This window comes from Colobus angolensis, unplaced genomic scaffold (genome assembly GCF_000951035.1).
Source record: "Colobus angolensis palliatus isolate OR3802 unplaced genomic scaffold, Cang.pa_1.0 Scaffold504, whole genome shotgun sequence".
Taxonomy (NCBI): domain Eukaryota; kingdom Metazoa; phylum Chordata; class Mammalia; order Primates; family Cercopithecidae; genus Colobus; species Colobus angolensis.
The window spans coordinates 809643-824512 of record NW_012118533.1 but is presented as its reverse complement, the minus strand read 5'-3'; positions in this window follow the sequence as shown (position 1 = coordinate 824512).

Here is a 14870-nt window from a genome sequence, read left to right as displayed (position 1 = left end):
CAAAAAAAAAAAAAAAAAAAAAAAAAAAAAGGAAATGTGAGGACATGAGATTTGGGAGGGGCCAAGAGGCCGAATGATATGGTTTGGCTCTGTGTACCCTTCCACATCTCACCTTGAATTGTAATAATCACCATGTGTCAAGGGTGGGACCAAGTAGTGGTAATTCAATCATGGGGGCAATTTCCTCCATACTATTATCATGATAGTGAGTGAGTTCTCATGAGATCTGATGGTTTTATAAGCATCTGGCATCCCCTCTGCCGGCACTCATTCTCTCTCTTCCTGCCCTGTGAAGAGGTGCCTTCCAACATGATTGTAAGTTTCCTGAGCCTTCCTAGCCATGCAGAACTGTGAGTCAATTAAACCCCTTTTCTTTATAAATTATCCAGTCTTGGGTATTTCTTCATAGCAGCGTGATAATGGGCTAATACAATGATTCTCTTTTGAAAACCTTTAAATAGGAGTGGATACAATTTTTGTTTAGTAATTTATTAAGTCAAAAACTAATTACAAACTCACCTAATGTGGACTTTTCCATATTCTAGAATTGGATAAGAAATACTACATCAAGAAAAATAGTTAAATTTCACATTCTAACCCCAAAGTATCACTGATTGTGGTAAAAAAATGAAAGTGAACTTGTCATGATTTTAAGAATACTGATAAAACATCTCATTGGCTCCCACAATCAGGAGTACTTTAATATAAAAAATAAATATTGCCGTACTCATACTAGTTAAAGCTTTCAGATATGAGCTAAAGCTAGGCTTAATGTCCTAATGTACAAGCTAGGTGTGAAATCCTTCTAAGCACAGTATATGTTTTCTCATTTATACAATCCCTAAGACTAGCCAAGTTGTGGCACTCTTTAGATATTCATTAGCACACACCAATATGCTGTAGATATCTCCTCTGGAAGTTAATGAATATAACTTCCCCCACATATGAAGGAGATATTTCAAAGCAAGCAGGAGTAACTTAATTTTTCTGTTCATCACAGATGCTTGGAAATTCTAGCAAAAGCTTTGTGGTGGCTGCTAAAAGTAACTCTACCCAATCATGGAAATTTTAGGTGGTGAAATGGAAGGAAAGTATTCTAACCATGGGAACAATGTCAGCAAAGTTAGAAAATGAGCTGGGATAGAGCATAGGATCCCTGGGATGGCATAAAAGCTGACAGGGAGGTAGGTTAGGCCAAGGCTGCTGTCCTTGGATGTCATACTGTGATGTTTAGAGCTTGTCCTGGTTTCAAGCATCATAGTGGCATGATAAAGCAGTATTATAAAAAATGACCCTCATAGTAGTATATGAGATCTCCAAGCAGACATCAAGTGCAAATAAAGTAGAAATAGGAGTGGGTGGGAGTTTCAGGAAGAGTCCACTGTTAAGAAAAACACAGTCTCAGGATGTACAAAGGGAGAAATAGTTTTAATGACAAGGCAGCAGACAGAGTCAAACGTCTAGAGAGTATAAACAGAGAAAAAATTGTTGAATTTGGCAAATAGGATTTTGTCAGCGAATTTAAAGAGAGGATTTCAGTAGGCACAAATGTGGCAATGCTAACTAAATAGTGGCTTAAAATTAGAGTACATAATTATGTGGACACAATGGTTGTTAATTTTGAATCCAAAATGTAGGTAATAGTGAAAATTTTGGCAACCTGTTTACAGGTTGCAGGGAGGAAAGGTTTGGAGGTAAAATGATTAAAGACGTTTTAAATTAAGAAAATAATGAGGAAGCAGAGACTATGAGGAGGAAAAGGATTGAAATTAGCCCCAGAAAGAGAAAGGGGCAGATCTTCCTCAGATACAGAAAGGAAGCAAGGAAGAAAGATGAGTATAAACAAAGGGTAGTTGTGAGTAGAGAAGAAGGAAGACAGGTAAAATAGTGACAAAAGAGATAAACTCTATTGTTAAAACAGGACATGAGATTATCTAATGAGATAGAGGCTAATGGAAAGAGATTAAAGGTTTGAAGTAATCTGAAATTTAGAAGAAGTGTTACTAGGATATTGATACATGAATAAAAAAATTTGCTTTTTGCAGTGAACTAAGTATATTAGAGGCCACAATGAGTCAAACCGACACATACCAGTGACTCTTCATATTCTATAGCCTATGAGCATTAAAAAATGATAAATTGGTCAGGGGTTTATCCAGACACAGCAGATCTGGGTATAGGTTAAAGGTACAAGGCAATCTACAGTGCTAGGTGTGTGTAAAGGTGACTGATGAAAATTCTGACCAAGCAAGGAATCAAGTGCAGTCAGAGGGAATAATGACTGAAGAAAATGAGGAGCTAGGCCATTAGAGGTCTCCATGAGGGCAGATTCTGGTCAATGAGCGTGGGAGAACATTTGAAACACAGAGTGCAGCAATATTACAATGCCAAAGGTACGGTGGCCTTTCCTTCCTAACAGTCCCCCTGGAGTCCTATAAACTTTAAAAAATGGATGAAATAATATAGAAACTTGTACTGAAAGATAAACAATTGTTTACAATCATTTGAAGTCTTATTGTTTGGTTCATAGAGCATTTTTAGGAAGATCCAGCCTCACGAAATAGAGAGACATGTCTACTATTACCTTCCAAAGAGCAATGAGTGATTAACAGTCATCATCAAAATTCACTCTACGTAGAACGTAAGATTAATAAATTCACCTCTCTCTTTGTCTAATCATCTCTCTGAGCATAAATCAGGCAGCTTTGGTACAGTTAATTTTCTCAGACTCAAGAATGGCATTTTCTTAAGGTAAGTTTATATTAATTTAGTAAGCATATATTGAAGGCCTACTATGTGCTGAGACACTGTTACCAAGGAATCCAAGCATGCCTAGCTCACAAAACTCCTTTGATAAAAGTATCTGCTGGAAAGTGCTTTATAATTGGTCAAGGGAAAAAGAAAAAATAGGGAGGCAGTCAGCAATTGAGCAACTATGACAAAGGAATGAGTTAATAGTAGTATGGAATACCACATACATGAGAAAGAAAAGGAAGCTATAAGTCAAATAACAATTCAATCCTGAGACCCAGTTGGATAAAAAGAAAAGGAGAGAGAAAATAGGTAACAAAATACATAAACCAAGCAAAGTCAAGAATTAGGAAAACTGTAGGCCAAGTACAAAAGAATAGTGTCAATTTCAATGATAAAAATGTTGCAGTTAAAACAGTATGATAAGCTAACCATACCTGGGTTAAGGAGACATGATTGTTAATATCCAATCAGAATAATGTGATTGTTTGCACTCCAATAATAATTTATACTCTGGTAATTAAATATATAATCAGTATTCATGATGCTGGATTGTAGATAAGAGAAATAACAAGCTAGAGGGGAATTATATTGTATTTTACATATGTGTGACAAACAGATAAATAAATGATTACTGGAATGTACATATCTCCATGAGTCATTTTTGTATTAGGATACTTTTACATACAATAGACAGAAAGGCAACTCAATTCATTAAAGCCAAGAGAAGAAGGCACTAATGTGCTATTTTATATGACAAAAATTTTCAGGGGAAATGTTAGCTTCAGGCATGGTTGGATCCAGAGACTCAAACAATATGATCAGTATTCCATCATTTTCCATTTCTTGGTCCAACTTAGTTTTGTGATTACTATATTTTAAGCATGACCTCTCTATATTACAGGTACTGACATTTCCATTCTGTCCCTTTCCTTACAGGAAGCAATCCTCTGCTCCCAGAAAAATAAATAAATGAATAAACCTTCATAATATTTCATGACAATTTTTTTCTTGGAATTTAATCTTGTGCACCTACTTTCTTCATGTATCAATCTCTGAACTGTAGCCAGGGATAAATAATCCATATGAGCCATTGCCCACTCCCCAGGCTAGAGTTGGAATAAACTCAACCAAACCATATGGACCTAGAGAGAGGAGGGCTGTTCCCAGATAAAAAATGGAGTCACTGTTATCATAATCATGTTTTAAATTAGTATTTCTCAAGCTAAGTTGGTAGGCAAGAAAGTGTATCAGGATCTTAGAGGTGGGAAGAAGAATTTTATGATAATAAGTAGGAGATATGGAAAGAAGGGGGAACATGTATTGAATAAAACTGAGAACTACTATTTGAAATATATTACTGTCTCTGATAAGGATATAATCTATGCTATTTCTATATCCAAATGTCCACACAACATACATATGTTGTTTTCTGATCCAACTTTATAAAAAATAATAGGAACCTTTCTATTTACTATCAACCTACTTGTTCCTGAAGAAAGAGAAGCTGTCTCAGTTCATTCCCCATCCAGTCTAGCTTTTATTAGAGCTGTCTATGATAAACATGCCTAGAAGAAATAAAACATTCATCACAAAATAAGTAGCATGAGATAGTGGAATCTATGTACGAGTGTGGGTGTAGGTATTATGTGCCACTACTTACTCTGACATTTCCCCAAACTTCAATTGTCTACTTTCAAACTTTTGATACTGTTTAGGATGTCATAATGTATGTCTAAGTTTCTCTCAAAAATAATACCCCAAGTCCATTTAGCATAAAATGAACTCTGGGCTTAAGATATTTAAAGCCATACTACACTATAGATTTTATTGAACCTCTATTGCATTGTTTTATACAAAAGACTCTAGTGCACATAAGAATCATATTGTTTATGCATTAAATTACTGAAGACATAATTATATAATATCATACATTGTTTAGAAAATGTATTGATTTACATATTTAAGGCTTTGGTCTATGAAGATAAATCACTATAATTCAATTTGAGAACATTAGAAACCAATAGTGTCTACTACAATACAGCATATGATATGAAAATATGTTGTAATTCAGTGAAAAAAAGGTATGAAATATGAAAGAAAAGTTGCATAAGTGTCATCCTTATGACAGGCATTGTGGCTCACGCCTGTAATCCGAGCACTTTGGGAGGTTGAGGCAGGCGGATCATGAGGTCAGCAGTTTGAGACCAGCCTGACCAACATAGCGAAACCGATCTCTGCTAAAAACACAAAAATTAGCTGGGCATAGTGGCGCGTGCCTGTAATCCCGGTTACTCAGGAGGCTGAGGCAAGAGAATCGCATGAACCCAGGGGACAGAGATTCAGTGAGCTGAGATCACGTCACTGCACTCCAGTCTGGGCAACAGGGTGAGATCCTGTCTCCCCACCCCCAATCCCCTCACCCTCCTCTACCCCCGACCAAAAAGAAAAAAAAGTCATCCTACATGTTCAAAAAGAAAAAAAAATGAATGTGCAATTATTTTCAAGAGCTGACTTTATATTTCATTCTAGAACAATAAATCATTTTTAAATTACCATTCACATTATGACTATTAAAGAGACATCCAGTAAAGTTTTTTGAAAATTCAGGAAATGTGAATATTTAGGATTTTAACATTGTTCTTTGTGTGTTCTAGTTCAGCCATTATTTTTGGAATTTATTTGGACATCTGACTAGGGTCTTTTTCTAATCTTAGGTTCCCTATACCACTTCATCAATGATGAAACCATCAGAAATATAACTAACAATGTTTAATAATCTTTGATGTTATAAACTCACACATGGATTTCATCTTAGCTTTGGGATTCTTATTTCTCTTTACAGTTTTCTTTGGCAGGTTTCCAGACATATTTTTTTTCAAGTCAGTCGTTTTTCAATTATAGAAATATTTTTAATTTTTGGTCATTTCTTTATTTGCAAGCATTTATTGCTAGCTGACTTGGTTCTAGCTTTTATTGTCTGTTCTAATATTTCATGATCTGTTTAATTTAACATGTCTGTCAATCAAATTGTTAACAATCGTGTATATTCTGACATACATGCACGAAATTTTATCTAATAGGTCATTGATTATTTTTTAACTTGATAAAAATTAGTTGTGTCAAAGACAACTTACTCCACTTTTGAGTCTGAAATAGCAAGACTTCTTTATGATGTGGTTTTCTAGACATCTGCACACCCAGTCTATAGAGATTGACACCTGATAGAGTACATTGACTAATTTTTTTGTTAATTACCCAGACATTACTCCTTCATAGGAGGAAAAAAGTAGTTTTATCCTGTCTGTACCCAATGGTAAGGATTGTCCTGGCTGTTTCAGTATCTTTCTTGCTTTTGAATTTTATCCTAACTTATCTGTGGTTACAGGGTTGTTGTTTTTTTATTTATTTATTTATTTTTATTTTTTGGAGACGGAGTCTTGCTCTGTCACCCAGGCTGGAGTGCAGTGGCCGGATCTCAGCTCACTGCAAGCTCCGCCTCCTGGGTTTATGCCATTCTCCTGCCTCAGCCTCCCGAGTAGCTGGGACTACAGGCGCCCGCCACCTCGCCCGGCTAGTTTTTTTTTTTTGTATTTTTCTAGTAGAGACGGGGTTTCACCGTGTTAGCCAGGATGGTCTCGAACTCCTGACCTCGTGATCCGCCCGTCTCGGCCTCCCAAAGTGCTGGGATTACAGGCTTGAGCCACCGCGCCCGGCCACAGGGTTGTTGTTTTTTTAAAACAAATTTTCCCTTAGACAAGTTTGAAAGGCTTCGCTATCATCAAATAAATTTTCAATAACAGTCCCTAGTGTTTTTGCATCATCCGCCCTCATCTCAGAAATTCCAAATGCCTTTCATCAGACCCTGCTGATTTGACTAAAGCCCATAATAAATACACATCTGCCATTTCCTCCCTATCCTTGAGAAGTTTGTCACACGGCCTTGTTTAGTTGTCCCTCACACGCACTTGCATTTAGATAAAATAGAATGAGTGATTCTGAATAAGCTGACATTTATTCCTCTAAGCACACTACAGTTTTCTCTATCTTCTTAACCAAAAAGGGCTGCATACAATTTAACATTTTCTGAATGACTCAGAGCCATCACATGAAATCTATTCAGCAGAGCATAACATAGCTACAGGGGTGCATATCCTGCCTTTGCCTCCCTTAACTGCATGACCTTGTGCAGATTGCTTAACATCTCTGTACATCTGTTACATCAACTATAAAATAAGGGAATCAATAATATGTATTTCACACATTTTCAAAAGGCTTGAGTATGAAAATCCACGTGAAGTAAATCTTAGCACACAGAAACAGTCAGGAAATTAAAACTACTATAATAACTACTATTATCATCATTGCCATTGTTATTGTTGCCATCATCGCCACTTTCTCCTTACATCATCATTATTCTGAGTTGTGCAGTCTGACCTCAGGGATCACAGAGATTATCAGTCTGTATCCTACCTCACCTGCAGACTGCAAAAGCCCTTCACTTTACGTGGGTCTCTTCTTGGACCTGCCTCTTCCTTTCTTTATTTTTGAAACAGATGTGGGGGAATCAGAAAATAACATTATTAAATTTTTATAACATAAGCTTAAACGATTGCTATAAAAACCTAAGAAGGTTTCTTATGAGCACAATTCATAAAGTTTAGTACATAGGAATATATGTTGGCAGACCATGGACCTTATATATTTATTTCTTCTTTCTCTATTGTGATCCTAATAGAGGAGATACTAGATAAATGACTCTTTGATAAGCAAGGGAATAACTGCCTTCTTTTTTTCTGTTTTAGCCCCCACTGAGCTGAAAATATTATACATTGAACTTTTTCCGGAGTCTTAACTGCAGCAGGAAAAAACATCCCACCCATGCATAAAAAGATATTGCTGAATAGAAAACTTCCAAAAACAAAAAATGAAGCCAAGCTCTTCTCACACTGGGATTGTCCTAAGGAAAAAAAAAAAGGTGCTCTGGTTCACTCATATTAATCCATCTCGATCAAAAAAAGAAGTTTGTTCTCTTGAACCAAGTAGAATGAGGATAAGGCCACAGAGAACCAAATTCAGAGACTGATTGCTTTTCTGTGTAGATATATTGGCTCAGAATTCTAAAATGCTAAAAGTAATTCTTGAGAAACATCAGCCTCAGGAGTTTCCCAGCTATTTTAACATCAATTCCTGAAAGTTTGTTTATTTAACATCTTTGAATAAACTCCAATCTCTCAAGTATCAATAATTCACACACACACACACACACACACACACACACACACGCTATTTAATAACATCATCAATGATAGAAAATATCTTACAAACAAAATAGGCAATTTTAATTACTCACACATTTCCCTTCAAAGTAACCAAGTAGACGATAATTTTAGGTAACATTTTATGAAGTTTTACAGGCATTTAGAATCAAATGAAAAATGTTTAATACTTTAAAGGTGTTTGTACTTTTTTTTTCATTTTTAAATACTCAGTGCAATACTAATTTGTGTGTGTCATAATTTATAACATTGGCAGCAGTTTCAATATCTGCAAAATCTTTTTAGAGCTATGAATTAAGAAGGAAAAAGGCATCTTATGAATTCAAATGTATGAAACTGTGTTTCAATGAAATCCAGAGAGTTAATTCCTGTTAGCATTCATTAAATAAAATCTCCTTTCAAAAATAATGTGTTATTACTAATTTATGTATACTAGGGGCACATTTTATGCCAGAATGTTGATATTCTAAGCTATTTTCTTTTTCTTAAATCGTTGGCAGTTATCACTCCTGCACGCTTGTGTCTATATGTTAGAATTCTTTGTCAAAACTGTCTTGAAACTATCTTGTTTTGCCTTTATTTTTTATTATTTTTTTTTATTTTTGAGATGGAGTTTTGCTCTTGTTGCCCAGGCTGGAGTGCAGTGGCCCAATCTCTGCTCAGTGCAACCTCAGCCTCCTGGGTTCAACCAATTCTCCAGCCTCAAGCTCCCAAGTAGCTGGGATTACAGGGTGTGCCACCCTGCGGGGTTAATTTTTGTATTTTTAGTAGAGACGGCATTTCACCACAAGGAGCGGCAGCTCACACCTGTAATCCCATCACTTTGGGAGGCCGAGGCAGGTGAATTACCTGAGGTCAGGAGTTCGCAACCAGCCTCATTAACATGATGAAACCATGTCTCTACTAAATACAAAAAAAATAGCCGGGTGTGGGAGCACATGCCTGTAATCCGAGCTACTTGGGAGGCTGAGACAGGAGAATCACTTATACCTGGGAGGTGGAGGTTGCAGTGAGCCAAGATCCGCCATTATACTCCAGACTGGGCAACAAGAGGGAAACTCCGTCTCAAAAACAAAAAAAAAGAAAAGAAAAAGAGTTGCACCATGTTGGCCAGGCTGCTCTTGAACTCCTGATCCCTCAGGTGATCTGCCTGCTTCTGCCTCCCAAAGTGCTGGGTAATCTCGCCTTTTAATGCTGGACCAAACAGTGCAGTGGATCGAAACATATACCAATATATAACTAGAGAAAAACTTTGAGGTTAGGTGGGTATTACTTAACCAAAGTTATATACAGGTTTAGCTCCATTTGCAGATTTTTTTCAAATTTTTTTACTTACTGTTAAATGTAGAAGGGAATATTGGCATTAATTTTCTAAGAACAATATAGCAAAAGTTGGTCCAACTGAAATACAATAACCATTTCAAAGGAGAATAGTCCTATTAAGACAATAATGAGCTGGCCATAAAGAGAAGAAAGAAGCAAAGAATCACATGCAGTACCCATGAAACTCAGTAATTAGAGTTGCTAGTTACATCTGGAAAAGATGTGAAAATAGAACTAAAGAAACGAAGGAGACTGAAAATCTATATTAGAAGCAGTTAGAACCCACAGATAACTTTCCTCTCCTGCACTCTGTGCAACCAAGGAACTGCCTCTCCACAATCCCTGCAAAAAATCGAAAGTTTGTTTTCACAGAGAGTTAAAAAAAAAGACTCTTTGGACCCAGAGTTTACCAGCATGATTGACAGCAACTGGGAGAGCAGAAGTAGTAAATGAACATCCTACTCCTCAACCACAGTACTCTTCTCTCACTTGGATCTCAGAATACCAGCAGCCAGGCCTACACTCCCCAGGAGGACAATTAGATGATACTTGTCATGGGAGTCTGGACATTTCATGAGGAAAGTCCAAAAGATATTGGTATCAGGGGTTTCCAAAGAAAACAGCTCAGCCAAGTCAATCTAGAGTAAGGTACCCAGATGTAAACCTCATCCAAATGTTCAGAGTTTCCAATCAGCATTTTATTGCCTTGGAAATGTGAAAGGACATCCTAGAAAAGTTTCTAACAGGAGGGAAACCAAAATAATATTAAAAAAAAAAAATCAACTTGAAAGAAAGAAATCATACCATGTAAGGAAAATATCAAGAAAACTGTTATTAATATCCAAATAATATAAGTTCTGGAAAGATAGAACAGAAGGGAGAAAATCATTAAAGAAATATATCAAAAAAATTTCCCAGAAATGAAGAATACCAGTTTCCCATCAAATAGGCCTTTGGGACCAGCTCAACAAAATGTGTGATTGAAATTCAAAAATCAGGAGATAAAAGAAGATTCTACAGGCTTCCAGAGAGGAGGAAGAAGTCATAAACTAAAGATCTAGTATTAAAGGAGCTTTGGACATCTTCGAAGGAATAATGGAAAGCAAATTTAGGGGGATCATACTTTCAAAGTTTTGAGAGATAATTCTTTTTTAAAAAATCCTGAATTCTAAACCCATTTGAAATAGTCAAGAGTTTGTTCACTAAATATTTCCAGCTCTCTCCTTCCCACTTCTGTGTAAACATGAAAAAGTGGTAAGAGTATTATATAAAGCGAAAGGAAATAAAATTAATGTCTTGAAGAGATATCTGCATCCTCATGTTTACTGGAGCATTATTCACAATAGCCAAGATATGAAAACAACCTAAGTTTTCATCAACAGAAAAATGGATAAAGAAAATGTGTGTGTGTGTGAATACATACACAATGGAATGTTATTCTGCCATAAAAAAGGAAATCCTCCTATTTGTGAAATATGGATGACACTGAAGGACATTATGCCAAGTGAAATAAGCTAGACATAGGAAGACAAACACTGGATGATCTCACGTATATGTGGAATCTAAAAATTCAAACTCATAGAAACAGAGTGGAGTAGTGATTACTAGAGGCTGGAGGCTGGGGGATATCAGGAGATGTTGGTCAAATAATATAAAGTTTCAGTTGTAAAATAAGGTCAGAGTTCTAAGATACAGCATGGGTGGTGATGTATGTGTTAATTTAATTAATTATGGCAACACTACACAATACGTATGCATATCAAATCATCATGTTGCGCACCTTTATATATGGTATTTGTCAATTGGATATACATTTTTAAAGTATACTACATTGTTCAGCTTTTTTTGTTGTTTTTTGTTTTTTTGAGACAGAGTCTCACTCTGTCCCCCAGGCTGGAGTGCAGTGGGGTGATCTCAGCTCACTGCAAGCTCCGCCTCCCGGATTCGCGCCATTCTCCTGCCTCAGCCTCCCAAGTAGCTGGGACTACAGGAGCCTGCCACCACTCCCAGCTAATTTTTTGTATTTTTAGTAGAGACGGGGTTTCACCATGTTAGCCAGGATGGTCTCGATCTCCTGACCTCGTGATTCACCCGCCTCGGCCTCCCAAAGTGCTAGGATTACAGGCAGGAGCCACCGCGTCCAGCCTGTTCAGTTTTATATAGTATTTATTCATCATACTTAATATGGATCTACCCAAATGCATACCATATTTTAGGAAGAAGGAAAATGTACATGTGTGATAACTGAAATAAAACTAAAGTGAAGATTCGATAAATAATAATCTGAAACTGAAGTACAAGATGCAGATGCTCTTTAAACTTATGGAGAAAGATACTAAAGGATTCAGCTTGAGACATTTCAAACTGAACAGGAGCAAATATGTGGGAATGTGAATTTATGGTCAGTGCTGGTCTGACGGAGAAAGGTCTGGATAGATTATCAAAGTTTTCTCTGCACCTATAACTAGTCAAAAAGAAAAAAGGAGAAGCCACTTTACAATAGGTTAGCAATCCAAATAATCAGTCTAAATAACTTTTATTGCGGACAAACTTGGCCTCCTTATTGAGCTCATAAAACTCATAGTTAGAAGTTCTTTGTAAATGAAATATAACACTCCTTGTTTAACATGCCCAAATAAAAGTCTTTTTTGTCAAACTCAAAGTAGCAATTCACATGACACAGTATTTTTGCTGCATTTCACACCAAGGGTGTGTTTTTGCAAAAGTTCAGGCTCTCGTTTGTCATTTAGATGTTCAACAGGTGAGCCAGTGGTCATGTGTGTACCATAAATGTATAATCATATGTGGGTCACAATAAGAAATATATAATCATATATGGGTCACAATAAAAAATAGTGTATCTGCTGAGGCATTTGATAATCTCCCTCAGCGCAGTGCAGACATCACTAATGTAAGTACAAGATCGATGAGTACTAAACCTTCCTTTTTTTCCCTCATTTTGAATGCTCCATCAACATCCTCAAATATGCTCTTCCAATATTAATCAAACGTACCTCTCATCTTACATAAGCGCTATCCTCCACACTTCTTAGCCTTTTTCTTTCATTTAAGTGCTATCCTCCACACCAACAGCCCAATCCCATGCCCAACCTAGAATCGCATCTTTGACTGGACTTTCTTTCTACACCTATAACCAGTTTATTTTTACTTCTCTGAAACCCTTTAGACTTTTTCATTCTTCCAGTCCCTTTTCTGAAAGCCAGTTCACTTCCTTTGAGCTCTATAGCTTGCTGGAGTTTTAGGACTGTAGAGCATTGAGGCTATAGGGTATGGGAGTGCTGAGAGCCTTGTGATGGGGAAAATACATTCAAAATCTAGGTGAAGTCTTTAGGAGACTAGGAGGAATAGGAAGAAAAGAGAGAGAAAGAGTAAGGGTCAAGTTGTAACTGTCATAAGAAAGGGGAAGAGAAAAGTTAAAATATTTGATACCCTTTGTGTTGGCTTTAGAATGGGTTTTTATATCCACCCAAGATGGCTACATTTACCTGACTTTTTCTTTACTTTTATTAAGAATGTTAAGTGGATGGCCTCTATATTTATTGGTAGTCTTGCAATTTCTACTTATAAGGAAAGTTTTTGACCTTGCAAGAATTAGGACTATACCATCTGAGTTTATTTTGCCCTCTAGCAGGGAAAAGAACACATTATCACAACAGACCTCTTGAGTCTCATTTTCAAACTAATGCATTCCAAAATGCATTCAATTTCTAACAAAGAGCAAAGGATAAACAATTAAACATTACATGTAACAGAACTCTTACCCACCTGCCGACAATTAACCCAGTAATTAAAAACTGTAAGAGAATTCACATAAGCATATCTTTAGCAACAGTCATACCACGGTCAAAGTGGGGAAAAAATCTTTCCTAATAAGTTCCTTTCCCATTTCCCAGGCTGCTTTTCTTGACATTAAACAGACACAAGACTCTGTCAACTGTTTCACTTTCTTTAGAAAGAAGGAAATCCCATTCTGTATCCCTTGGGAGGACTATTATATACAGATGAATGTATTTTGTTATTTAGTTTAATAAACGTAGTGTTTAGAACAGATGTTTAGGCTTGAAATTGTCCAGAGAAAGGAACAGCTCAGGTGGCAATAATGCAGGCTTCCTGCCTGCTGCACTTTCTTCTTTGTCTTTGGAAGGGCTACTTTCACAGGTGAGAAGGTATTACAGTATTTATAACCACTCACATCCCCACCACTGGACTGAAGCTGACAAACAGGGTGCTAATTAGTACCAGGAGTGGCGGTGGTGATGGTGGTTTTATGACACAGACATCTGGCCAGTAAATTGGACTAAAAGAAACAACACATTTACAGAAGCACTACTATTCCAGCCATGCATGGTGTAAAGGATAAATGTGAGGACAGTTTTTAAAAGGTAGATTTTCTTGAACACTAGAATATTTGGCCATTCCAAGGCTATGTTCTTCTGTGGATGTTCTCGTGCCCTTAGCTACTTGTGTCACCATCCTCCAGAAGAATTTTTTTTTTTTCTTTTGAGACAGAGTCTCTCTCTGTCACCACGCTGGAGTGTAGTGGTACGATCTTGGCTCACTGCAAGTTCCACCTTCTGGGTTCATGCCATTCTCCTGCCTCAGCCTCTCGAGTAGCTGGGACTACAGGCACATCCCACCATGCCCAGCTAATTTTTGTATTTTTAGTAGAGATGGGGTTTCACAATGTTGGCCAGGATGGTCTCAATCTCTTGACCTCATGATCCCCCACTCTCGGCCTCCCAAAGTGCTGGGATTACAGGCGTGTGCCACTGCACCCGGCCAATAATTTTTATAAAATTATACCTGTGAATAAGTGTATGCTTCTGAAAGAGGCAAGATATTATTTAGCCAGAGTGAATGTATGTCCTCTGTGAATAACAGTTTATAAAACAACAAATCTCAATTTAAATGACACTCAGAATATTGTTCTTCAAGCTAGGAGGCAGTAAAACAGTAAATCCAATCAAATAATAATAACTTTTGAGTATTTATCAATAATAAATATCAAAAATTCATTAATACTTATTGTATAAAATTTATAATGCTTTATTTAGTTTAAGATCTACAATTCATAAATGTGGTTGGCACATTTACATTGTCTTCATTGATTTGGGCCTATGGTTGCTGTCATAAAAAGAAAGCATAATATAATGGGGAAAAAAAGGTATTTTTTATTAGGAAAATTGCAGTTAAGCACCAGAAGCATAGTGGTATTGTTAAGAACAGGGACTTTCAATTCCAATGGATTGGGTGCCAAACCTAGCCACTTATTGTGCCACTTATGATCTGGTCTTCAGTAAGCCAATGCCCTGAGCTTTAGTTTCTTCATTCATAATACCAACTTTATTGGGTTGCTGAGTGGATTCAATGAGATGATATGCATAAATCAAGTAGCAGACTTCCTGATATATTACAATTACTCATTAAATGGTAGATATTATTAAAACTATTAACTATAGGAAGAAAGTCACAACCCTTTCTCCATTTCTTTAATCA